The sequence below is a fragment of the Bombus fervidus genome, unplaced genomic scaffold, assembly GCF_041682495.2.
Source record: "Bombus fervidus isolate BK054 unplaced genomic scaffold, iyBomFerv1 scaffold0089, whole genome shotgun sequence".
Classification (NCBI taxonomy): Eukaryota; Metazoa; Arthropoda; class Insecta; order Hymenoptera; family Apidae; genus Bombus; species Bombus fervidus.
The window spans coordinates 7,501-20,000 of NW_027212651.1; the positions used below are offsets into that span (position 1 = coordinate 7,501).

At 43.8% G+C, this 12,500-nt stretch overlaps 2 non-coding genes across 2 annotated transcripts; both read left to right on the plus strand.

Annotated features, from left to right (window-relative positions):
- The first annotated feature begins 5,963 nt into the window (after positions 1-5,963).
- Positions 5,964-7,887, plus strand: LOC139997450 (small subunit ribosomal RNA). The gene has a single exon (XR_011802831.1). It is a non-coding gene; the product is annotated as a small subunit ribosomal RNA (ribosomal RNA).
- A 2,833-nt stretch (positions 7,888-10,720) lies between these two features.
- Positions 10,721-10,875, plus strand: LOC139997447 (5.8S ribosomal RNA). Its single transcript, XR_011802828.1, has one exon. It is a non-coding gene; the product is annotated as a 5.8S ribosomal RNA (ribosomal RNA).
- Positions 10,876-12,500: the final 1,625 nt, after the last annotated feature.

The following is a 12,500-nucleotide window of genomic DNA, read 5'->3' on the forward strand; positions in this document are numbered from 1 at the left end:
TTTTTCCTTCTTTCACCATCGACCAAACCGCTCTCGATCGATCCAAGAAACGAGACGAAAGTAACGAAAAATTAACGTAACGAAAATATACCGTGGACGTACGAAGTAACGGTCGCGATCGTTGCTCGCTCGCTGCGCTCGCTCGAACTTATACTAGCCCAACCCAAAACCGATCCGCGAGTTTCTCCGATTTCAAGAGAAATCGAGGAACGAACGCGAAAAAGGGATTGGTTTTGGGTTGGGCTAGTTTTTTTTTCGAGCGAGCGCAGCGAGCGAGCAACGCTCGAGAGCCCGTCTGACTTTGAAAAATTTTCGTACCGAACGGTTATTTCCAGTTATTTCGCTTAAAAGCGTTGTGATGCGTATATATTTTTACATAAATGGGAATATCATGTATTCCTACGTCGGGATTAAGCGTTTATTTCGTCCCGAGAACGTTAAAAAAAAATTTTTAATCGAACCGTTTTTTCGAATTTTTTCGCTTAAAAGCGTTACAAGGTGCTAATATTTGTGCATAAATCGCTTTAGAATGACGTTTTACATCGGGATTAAGCGTTTATTTCGTCGCTGGAAAGTTATATAAAAAAAGTATGATCGCGCCCGGGACGTTGGAACTTAGTCGCATTCTCGACCGGTACGTAGGGACTTAGAAAAATTTTCGACCGAAAAGTTATTTCGAGTTATTTCGCTTAAAAGCGTTATAAGGTATGAATATTTTTATAGAAATCGTTATGGTTCGACGAATTCTAGTCGACTGTAACGATTTCGTTTTATTTTTTAAAAAATTGCCCCCTCCGGACCGACATGACCGGGCGGTTGGCACTTCGTCGATCCCCCGGCCGGTACGTAGGGACTTAGAAAAATTCCGGTCCAAAAAGTTATTTCGAGTTATCTCGCTAAAAAGCGTTACGAGGTATGAATATTTTTATATAAATGCAATATTATGTATTTCTACGTCGGGATTAAGCGTTTATTTCGTCCCGAGAACTTTAAAAAAAATTTTTTAATCGAACCGTTTTTTCGAATTTTTTCGCTTAAAAGCGTTACAAGGTACGAATATTCTTGCATAAATCGCTTTAGAATGACGTTTTACGTCGGGATTAAGCGTTTATTTCGTCGCTGGAAAGTTATATAAAAAAAGTATGATCGCGCCCGGGACGTTGGAACTTAGTCGCATTCTCGACCGGTACGTTGGGACTTTAGAAAAATTTCGGACCGAAAAGTTTTTTCGAGTTATTTCGTTAAAAAGCGTTACGAGGTATGAATATTTTTATAGAAATCGTTATGGTTCGACGAATTCTAGTCGAACGTAACGATTTCGTTTTATTTTTTAAAAAATTGCCCCCTCCGGACCGACATGACCGGGCGGTTGGCACTTCGTCGATCCCCCGGCCGGGACGTAGGGACTTAGAAAAATTCCGGACCGAAAAGTTATTTCGAGTTATCTCGCTTAAAAGCGTTATGATGCGTATATATTTTTACATAAATAGCAATATTACGTATTTCTACGTCGGGATTAAGCGTTTATTTCGTCCCGACAACGTTAAAAAAAATTTTTAATCGAACCGTTTTTTCGAATTTTTTCGCTTAAAAGCGTTATAAGGTGCGAATATTCTTGCATAAATCGCTTTAAAATGACGTTTTACATCGGGATTAAGCGTTTATTTCGTCCCCGAAAGGTGCCGTAAAAAATTTACGATCGCGCCCGAGACGTTGGAACTTAGTCGCATTCTCGAGCGGTACGTTGGGACTTAGAAAAATTTCGGACCGAAACGTTATTTCGAGTTATTTCGCTTAAAAGCGTTACGAGGTATGAATATTTTTATAGAAATCGTTATGGTTCGACGAATTCTAGTCGAACGTAACGATTTCGTTTTATTTTTTTAAAAAATTGCCCCCTCCGGACCGACATGACCGGGAGGTTGGCACTTCGTCGATCCCCCGGCCGGTACGTAGGGACTTAGAAAAATTTCGGACCGAAAAGTTATTTCGAGTTATCTCGCTTAAAAGCGTTACGAGGTATGAATATTTTTATATAAATGGGAATATTATGTATTTCTACGTCGGGATTAAGCGTTTATTTCGTCCCGAGAACTTTAAAAAAAATTTTTTAATCGAACCGTTTTTTCGAATTTTTTCGCTTAAAAGCGTTACAAGGTGCTAATATTTGTGCATAAATCGCTTTAAAATGACGTTTTACATCGGGATTAAGCGTTTATTTCGTCGCTGGAAAGTTATATAAAAAAAGTACGATCGCGCCCGGGACGTTGGAACTTAGTCGCATTCTCGAGCGGTACGTAGGGACTTAGAAAAATTTCGGACCGAAAAGTTTTTTCGAGTTATTTCGTTAAAAAGCGTTATGAGGTACGAATATTTTTATATAAATGGGAATGTTATTAAGTTTTACGTCGGGATTAAACGTTTATTTGGTCCCGAAAACGTTAAAAAAAAATAGTGGACCGACGCGACTCGGCCCGTCGGACTTTGTCATACTCTCCACCGGTACGTAGGGACTTAGAAAAATTTTCGACCGAAAAGTTTTTTCGAGTTATTTCGCTTAAAAGTGTTATAAGGTATGAATATTTTTATATAAATCGCTATATTATTATATTTTACGTCGGGATTAAACGTTTATTTGGTCCCGAAAACGTTAAAGAAAAATAGTGGACCGACGCGACTCGGCCCGTCGGACTTGGTCATACTCTCCACCGGTACGTAGGGACTTAGAAAAATTTTCGACCGAAAAGTTTTTTCGAGTTATTTCGCTTAAAAGTGTTATAAGGTATGAATATTTTTATATAAATCGCTATATTATTATATTTTACGTCGGGATTAAACGTTTATTTGGTCCCGAAAACGTTAAAAAAAAATAGTGGACCGACGCGACTCGGCCCGTCGGACTTGGTCATACTCTCCACCGGTACGTAGGGACTTAGAAAAATTTTCGACCGAAAAGTTTTTTCGAGTTATTTCGCTTAAAAGTGTTATAAGGTATGAATATTTTTATATAAATCGCTATATTATTATATTTTACGTCGGGATTAAACGTTTATTTGGTCCCGAAAACGTTAAAAAAAAATAGTGGACCGACGCGACTCGGCCCGTCGGACTTGGTCATACTCTCCACCGGTACGTAGGGACTTAGAAAAATTTTCGACCGAAAAGTTTTTTCGAGTTATTTCGTTAAAAAGCGTTATAAGGTACGAATATTTTTATATAAATCGCTATATTATTATATTTTACGTCGGGATTAAACGTTTATTTGGTCCCGAAAACGTTAAAGAAAAATAGTGGACCGACGCGACTCGGCCCGTCGGACTTGGTCATACTCTCCACCGGTACGTAGGGACTTAGAAAAATTTTCGACCGAAAAGTTTTTTCGAGTTATTTCGTTAAAAAGCGTTATAAGGTACGAATATTTTTATATAAATCGCTATATTATTATATTTTACGTCGGGATTAAACGTTTATTTGGTCCCGAAAACGTTAAAAAAAAATAGTGGACCGACGCGACTCGGCCCGTCGGACTTGGTCATACTCTCCACCGGTACGTAGGGACTTAGAAAAATTTTCGACCGAAAAGTTTTTTCGAGTTATTTCGTTAAAAAGCGTTATGAGGTATTAATATTTTTATATAAATCGTTGTATTATTATATTTTACGTCGGGATTAAACGTTTATTTGGTCCCGAAAACGTTAAAAAAAAATTTTTTATTCGAAAGGTTTTTTTGAATTATTTCGCTTAAAAGCGTTATAAGGTGCGAATATTCTTGCATAAATCGCTTTAAAATGACGTTTTACATCGGGATTAAGCATTTATTTCGTCGCTGAAAAGTTATATAAAAAAAGTATGATCGCGCCCGGGACGTTGGAACTTAGTCGCATTCTCGAGCGGTACGTAGGGACTTAGAAAAATTTCGGACCGAAAAGTTTTTTCGAGTTATTTCGTTAAAAAGCGTTATGAGGTATGAATATTTTTATATAAATCGCTATATTATTGTATTTTACGTCGGGATTAAACGTTTATTTCGTCCGTGGAAGGTTAAAAAAAAACGGACGGATACGACCGGGCCTTTGGAACTTTGTCTCATTCTGGACCGGTACGTTGGGACTTAGAAAAATTTCGGCCGGCGGAAAAGTCCGAAATACTTATTTCGAGTTATTTCGTTAAAAAGCGTTATAAGGTATAAATATTTTTGCGGAAACGGTTATATCTCTATTAAATACAACTGGATTAAACGTTTTTTCGAATTTTTTAAAAAATTTGTGTTCGACGAACTGACACGACTGCGATATTTGTTTAATTATTTCGTTAATTAACGTTGCAAGGTATATATTTTTTTGCATATTTCTCGTTGTTTCAACGTGTTCTAATCGATTAAGAACGTGGTTTTTGTCCGTATTCGTTAAAAGAGGTGGTTTACTGATGCGATTTTGAAAAAAAAAAAAAAAATTAAATTTTTCGATAAAAACTCGTTTAAAATATTAAAATAAGCGGTGCGTTAAAATATCTCGACGATAGGACGTTTTATAAGGGTACTTTATTGGAACAAAGTGGTCGAGCGTTTCAGAGACTAAGTCCGACGGTACGTTGGGACTTAGAAAAATTTCGGCCGGCGGAAAAGTCCGAAAAGCTTATTTCGAGTTATTTCGTTAAAAAGCGTTATAAGGTATAAATATTTTTGCAGAAACGGTTATATCTCTATTAAATACAACTGGATTAAACGTTTTTTTTCGAATTTTTTAAAAAATTAGTGTCCGTCGAACTGACACGACTGCGATATTTGTTTAATTTTTTCGTTAATTAACGTTGCAAGGTATATATTTTTTTGCATATTTCTCGTTGTTTTAACGTGTTCTAATCGATTAAGAACGTGGTTTTTGTCCGTATTCGTTAAAAGAGGTGGTTTACTGATGCGATTTTGAAAAAAAAAAAAAAATTAAATTTTTCGATAAAAACTCGTTTGAAATATTAAAATAAGCGGTGCGTTAAAATATCTCGACGATAGGATGTTTTCTAAGGGTAGTTTATTCGAAAAAAGTGGTCGAGCGTTTCAGAGACTAAGTCCGACGGTACGCTCTAACGGAGGTTTTACATGGTAAGCGCCCGGCCGCTGGCCCGGCCGGCGCCGACCGTCCGGCCGGCGCTTTGGTATCTATAAGAGACACGTCGAGTCGGACGGTCCGGACGGAACAGCGTCGAGCGCGTGGCTATTCTACGGCCTCGGTTGAGAATTCAGTCACCGCTCCTCGAGTCTTAGTGAACTTTTTTACTATTTCTCGACTGTTCCTTCGTTCTCGTATCGACTCTTTCTCTACACTGCTGCGCCGCGGGTCGCTGTCCTGGACGTAATGACCAAATAACGTGGCAAGGTTCCCCTTAGTCGGGAAGCTGGATCCTGTATGCTCGCACTAACTTTAAAAAAAGTTAGGGCAGTGTGCTTGTTACTAACTGAGTATCAATTCATGCTGGTTCGGCAGAGACCGTTCCAAAACTTATGTTATAGCGTACGCAGTACGTTTTAAACATACGAAAGGCTAATGGGGAGCGTACTACCTTTTAGGAAGTGCGTTCTTTCTGATTGGAGAATATCAAAAGAACGAACGAATATGTTTCTTACGAGGACGGTACGTTCAGCATGCAGTTTACGTGCTTTTTACCGCTAAGGCATATTCGTTCAACCAACAAACCATTCTTACAGAATGATCCTATGAACAGAATGATCTTAAAATATTCCACACAAACAATCAAACGAACGAAAGAAAGTAAAGAGAGAGTGGCGAAATGAGAGAGAGTAGTGGCGTTCGACGTTACAACGGGAATTAAAAGGGTGTCGTCGAACGTTCACTAAGAACGAAAAGTCTCGTCGTACGGTGTTACGGACCCACCTACGACACTCTGAGGCTATTTTAAAAAGAGAGTCTTTTGACTCTAATATATAATATATATATAAAATACAAAGTTCCCTGGTTGATCCTGCCAGTAGTCATATGCTTGTCTCAAAGATTAAGCCATGCATGTCTCAGTACATGCCGCATTAAGGTGAAACCGCGAATGGCTCATTAAATCAGTTATGGTTTCTTAGATCATACTTAAACTTACTTGGATAACTGTGGTAATTCTAGAGCTAATACATGCAAACAGATTCGTACCAGAGATGGTACGAATGCTTTTATTAGATCAAAACCAATCGGTGGCGGATGGCTCGTCCGTTCGTCCATCGTTTGTTTTGGTGACTCTGAATAACTTTGTGCTGATCGCATGGTCATCTAGCACCGGCGACGCATCTTTCAAATGTCTGCCTTATCAACTGTCGATGGTAGGTTCTGCGCCTACCATGGTTGTAACGGGTAACGGGGAATCAGGGTTCGATTCCGGAGAGGGAGCCTGAGAAACAGCTACCACATCCAAGGAAGGCAGCAGGCGCGCAAATTACCCACTCCCGGCACGGGGAGGTAGTGACGAAAAATAACGATACGGGACTCATCCGAGGCCCCGTAATCGGAATGAGTACACTTTAAATCCTTTAACGAGGACCAATTGGAGGGCAAGTCTGGTGCCAGCAGCCGCGGTAATTCCAGCTCCAATAGCGTATATTAAAGTTGTTGCGGTTAAAAAGCTCGTAGTTGAATCTGTGTGTCACAGTGTCGGTTCACCGCTCGCGGTGTTTAACTGGCATTATGTGGTACGTCCTATCGGTGGGCTTAGCTCCTCGCGGGGCGGTCCAACTAATATCCCATCGCGGTGCTCTTCACTGAGTGTCGAGGTGGGCCGATACGTTTACTTTGAACAAATTAGAGTGCTTAAAGCAGGCTACCTTCGCCTGAATACTGTGTGCATGGAATAATGGAATAGGACCTCGGTTCTATTTTGTTGGTTTTCGGAGCCCCGAGGTAATGATTAATAGGGACAGATGGGGGCATTCGTATTGCGACGTTAGAGGTGAAATTCTTGGATCGTCGCAAGACGGACAGAAGCGAAAGCATTTGCCAAAAATGTTTTCATTAATCAAGAACGAAAGTTAGAGGTTCGAAGGCGATCAGATACCGCCCTAGTTCTAACCATAAACGATGCCAGCCAGCGATCCGCCGAAGTTCCTCCGATGACTCGGCGGGCAGCTTCCGGGAAACCAAAGCTTTTGGGTTCCGGGGGAAGTATGGTTGCAAAGCTGAAACTTAAAGGAATTGACGGAAGGGCACCACCAGGAGTGGAGCCTGCGGCTTAATTTGACTCAACACGGGAAACCTCACCAGGCCCGGACACCGGAAGGATTGACAGATTGATAGCTCTTTCTTGATTCGGTGGGTGGTGGTGCATGGCCGTTCTTAGTTGGTGGAGCGATTTGTCTGGTTAATTCCGATAACGAACGAGACTCTAGCCTGCTAAATAGACGTAAATTATGGTATCTCGAAGGCCCCCGGCTTCGGTCGGCGGGTTTTTACTACCAACGTACAAACAAATCTTCTTAGAGGAACAGGCGGCTTCTAGCCGCACGAGATTGAGCAATAACAGGTCTGTGATGCCCTTAGATGTTCTGGGCCGCACGCGCGCTACACTGAAGGAATCAGCGTGTTTTCCCTGGCCGAAAGGCCCGGGTAACCCGCTGAACCTCCTTCGTGCTAGGGATTGGGGCTTGCAATTATTCCCCATGAACGAGGAATTCCCAGTAAGCGCGAGTCATAAGCTCGCGTTGATTACGTCCCTGCCCTTTGTACACACCGCCCGTCGCTACTACCGATTGAATGATTTAGTGAGGTCTTCGGACTGGTGCGCGGCCAATGTGATAAGCATTGCCGATGTTACCGGGAAGATGACCAAACTTGATCATTTAGAGGAAGTAAAAGTCGTAACAAGGTTTCCGTAGGTGAACCTGCGGAAGGATCATTAACGAAAAATACAAAAACACAAAGAATATATTTGACTTGAACACTGTATAATAAAATATATATAATATCGTCGGTAAGGAGCCGTACTCCTCCTATATCGACACAAAGTATATACGACGTATTAACAAGCTATATACTTTGACAAAAGCCAAATTTTTTACAATAAGGAGGTGGGAGACGCTCCAGTTACGAAACTATACGAAGAGTGTGGCACTCTCTCTCGATCATCGGGATGAAGAGATATACTTTTACACGAATAATTCGAGGCGCCTGCGTGAGGTCGTACACAGAAAGACCCGCCGTCTCCGAATAATATTATAACAAACGAAAAACTTAAAAATATTCTCGAGGCGCCTGCGTGAGGTCGTAAACAGAAAGACCCGCCGTCTCCGAATAATATAACACACGGAAAACTTAAAAAGATTCTCGAGGCGCTTGCGTGAGGTCGTACACAGAAAGACCCGCCGTCTCCGAATCCTATAACACGAAACCGCTACTATTAATAATAATAATAATAATAATAATAACGATATGTGAGGGAACTTGAGCTGAACACATATCGAAAAAACTAAAAGTTACAGTGGAAACCACGTGTAATGAGAAATGCGATCGAGGCGCCTGCGTGAGGTCGTACACAGAAAGACCCGCCGTCACGATCTCGTATTTCGTATTTGCATCGTGGAAATCCAACGAACGAACAATATAATATATAAACTAAAATCTCTAAAGTGCCTCGTGTCGGAGAGATCACTGCTCACACCTCTTCTATATTTCGTAGTTGCGTTGCGTAGGCCTCACCTCCTAGCAACGGGACATAAGGAAGACTGCTCTTTGGGATCGAACGAAGCGTCTATAACGAGTCGTCGACGAGAGCGAAAGAACGCGAATAGCGAGCCGCAGAAAAATAGGATACCGAATTATATATCTTCGAAGGTTCTCTTCGAAGATCCATGGATACCTATATCTGCGCGTCTCCAGCTATCTCGCGCGTCTCTCCAAACTCTCGTCGTTCCTCGAAACGTGCTTCCTACCCAAAGGGCGTTCGTTCTTCCTATGTCGTTTCGTTGTCGTTCGTTTCAACGGCGAACGATATACGATGTTCGACAAAACGAAACCACGTTGTACGTTCGTACTCGTGGATCGGGTAACCTAGAACGAAAACGCATTGCGTGGATGTTGGCCCGAAAAGATATATACCAGTGCGAGTGATGGTAAAGAGTATAACGATTCTTAACTAGACGAAGTTGGTTCGGAGGGGACCGCCGGCCGTCTCTCTATCCTCGCGAGTCTAATGCCTCGTTCCGTCGCTAGAGTTTTTCAAACTCTGCTTCTGGCTATCGGGAAGAATAGACCGCGCGCGAGGAAGAGGAACGACGACCGTGCGCGTCCCATCGATTTTTTTTATTTTTACCTGAACCACCGAAGTCGATTCAGAGGGGACCGCCGGCCGTCTCTCTATCCTCGTTGTCGTGAGTCATATGCCTCGTTCCGTCGCTAGAGTTTTTCAAACTCTGCTTCTGGCTATCGGGAAGAAACGACCGCGCGAGGAAGACGACGACGACGACCGTGCGCGTCCCATCGAATTTTTTTTTATTTTTACCTGATCGACGGAAGTTTCGTCCGGTTCGTCTCTTTTACCATCGTCTCGTCGACCCGTTCAGAGGGGACCGCCTGTCCATATCCTCGTTGTCGTGAGTCATATGCCTCGTTCCGTCGCTAGAGTTTTTCAAACTCTGCTTCTGGCTATCGGGAAGAAACGACCGCGCGAGGCCGATGGCTGCGAGTCCCATCGAATTTTTTTTAAACGCACGCACACACATACACCTGAACGGAGATGCGTTCCTTTTCGTCGCGATTTTTCGCGCTTTAGTCGTCGTTGTCGCCATCCGTTCGGAGGGGACCGCCGGCCGTCTCTCTATCCTCGTTGTCGAGAGTCTAATGCCTCGTTCCGTCGCTAGAGTTTTTCAAACTCTGCTTCTGGCTATCGGGAAGAAAAGACCGCGCGAGGAAGAGGAAGGACGACCGTGCGCGTCCCTTTCGAATTTTTTTTTATTTTTACCTGAGCGACCAAAGTGGATTCAGAGGGGACCGCCGGCCGTCTCTCTATCTTCGTTGTCGCGAGTCTAATGCCTCGTTCCGTCGCTAGAGTTTTTCAAACTCTGCTTCTGGCTATCGGGAAGAATAGACCGCGCGCGAGGAAGAGGAAGGACGACCGTGCGCGTCCCATCGATTTTTTTTATTTTTACCTGAACCACCGAAGTCGATTCAGAGGGGACCGCCGGCCGTGTCTGTATCCTCGTTGTCGAGAGTCTAATGCCTCGTTCCGTCGCTAGAGTTTTTCAAACTCTGCTTCTGGCTATCGGGAAGAAACGACCGCGCGAGGAAGACTACGACCGTGCGCGTCCCATCGATTTTTTTTTACCCGAACGATGGAGATGCATATCGGCTGTTTGCTTCGAATAACTGGACGAGAGGAACGAACATATATATATATCATGGGCTAGCCACCGTGCGCTTTCTTCGCGAGATCGTGTGCTGTACAGAGGATTCAGAATCGGGTGTTATATCCCCGTCGTTTCCTGACGAACGGAGCTTCGATCTCGTTGGTTGTTATATATTATAATGCACTTTACGCCCGGTCGGCGGGCTGCGTGTGTCGTCGCGCAGTCCGTCCGATTTCGTTTTCGAACGTATTTTCGTGTCGTCAATCATATGGCGACTTCCGCGCGTTCGATTCCCGTTGGTCGGACGTTTGTCGGATATCGGCTTCTTTCGAACCGAGAATAAGAGTACAAAAACCTGAGTACACAAACAAAAATCCATGCATAAACGATTACCCTGAACGGTGGATCACTTGGCTCGTGGGTCGATGAAGAACGCAGCTAATTGCGCGTCAACGTGTGAACTGCAGGACACATGAACATCGACATTTCGAACGCACATTGCGGTCCACGGATACAATTCCTGGACCACGCCTGGCTGAGGGTTGCTCACGTAAACCTAAGACTGCTTGCGTTGCGTATCGTTGCTCTCGGTCCGTATCTCTCTGTTCTTTCTTGCCTCGTCGACAGCCCGCCGTCGTTCGTTTTATCTTTAAACGAACGTTTCTGAGTCGGAGGACGAGCGCCAAGCAAAAGAATACGAATTAAAGAGCGGTCGAGGGCTCGTACGCGACGTACGAGCGATTGTTGGACGTTCGTCGGCGTTCGTCGCTGGATCGTGTGGAGACCGGCGTACGCATGCTCTCGATACAAATATATATGAAAAATCTATCGCGTTCACGGGAGACTCGCAAAACTACCTCCGTCTCTTCTCTGTCCCTTCTTGGCTTGACAACCCGCCGTCGTTCGTGTTTTACGAACGTTTCTGAGTCGGACGAAGCGCAAGAAGAAGGATACGAATTAAAAGAGCGCGGAGAGAACCGTCGTCGTCGACGCGGTTATCGAGATACACAGAGCGAGTTTTCTTCGTGGCCGATTTTTTTTTTCTTTTTGTATCAGCCTCTGCTACGTTTTGTTAGTCTTCGATAAGCACGAATGACCGCGCGCCCCCGACGTCGTCTTAAATGAATTTTTGGCGAGACTGAGAGAAAGCAAAAATATTTTTGAACAAAGTCAGTCGAGAGAGGAGAGAAAAGAGAACCAAGATATTAAAACCTAAACCTAAACTTGGTGGCGTAACGAAAAACTGTGTGCCTTAAAGAAACACAACCGTCTTTTCATCAAGATGTTTTTACTCGTACAGCCCCAGGGATCGAATACCCACTCCGTCTGTTCGTGCGGCAGAGATGTATTCTGCAGGCGCGAGACGACTGACGAGAAGACAACGAGGACCGTCGCATCGATGGGTCGTCGTTGCGTTTTTCATCCTCTGTGCTTTTTTCTGTTCTTCGCGAACCCAGAGAAAGCCGTAGATCCGGGAACGGACACACGAGATTTCTTCGAACGCTGATGACTTAGGGAGATGATCCCCAGCGTTGCGCGGAGATCGGAGAGTACGCGTACATGTATCGGGACGAATTTTTCCCCGTCGGTCGCGTATCTCTCTGCCCGCGCGCCTGGCCCAAAGCCACGTTCGTCGGAAATCAACGAAAAGTGTGTTACGATCTAGCGTGCGTCTACGATCGGCTATATTTAAGGGTGACGAAGAAGAGAAAAGCTCACGGTGTTGCGCAACGTTTCTGTACTCGATTTTAAGATGTGCATGTGAGTCCGTTACAAAGTTGTTCGGATCGTCGAAAATAGTCGTTTTCGTCGTCGTGCGAAAGAGAATAATCTCTGACATTGGCACGGAGAGATCGCGCAGAGGAAGAGAACGATCCTCTTTGGCGAGGCTCGAGAAAGACTAACGAAACTTGATTAGAGACGAGGTATACACGCGCCGTACGTACGACGTACGCGCGTGTGATTTTTTTTTGCTTTAAGGCGATTCGGCGCTCCGAGTATTAGAGAAAAAGAGATCGTTGGTCATCCCATGTCTCTTCGTCGTCTATCGCTGGACCGCGCATCCTAACGTATCGCCGGTCGTCCAGTCCCCGAGTAATAAATTCACCCCGTTGTGTACGTCTCGCGCTCGCTTTTCCACTTGCGTGAGTTCCCGTGCGTTTTCGTCGTT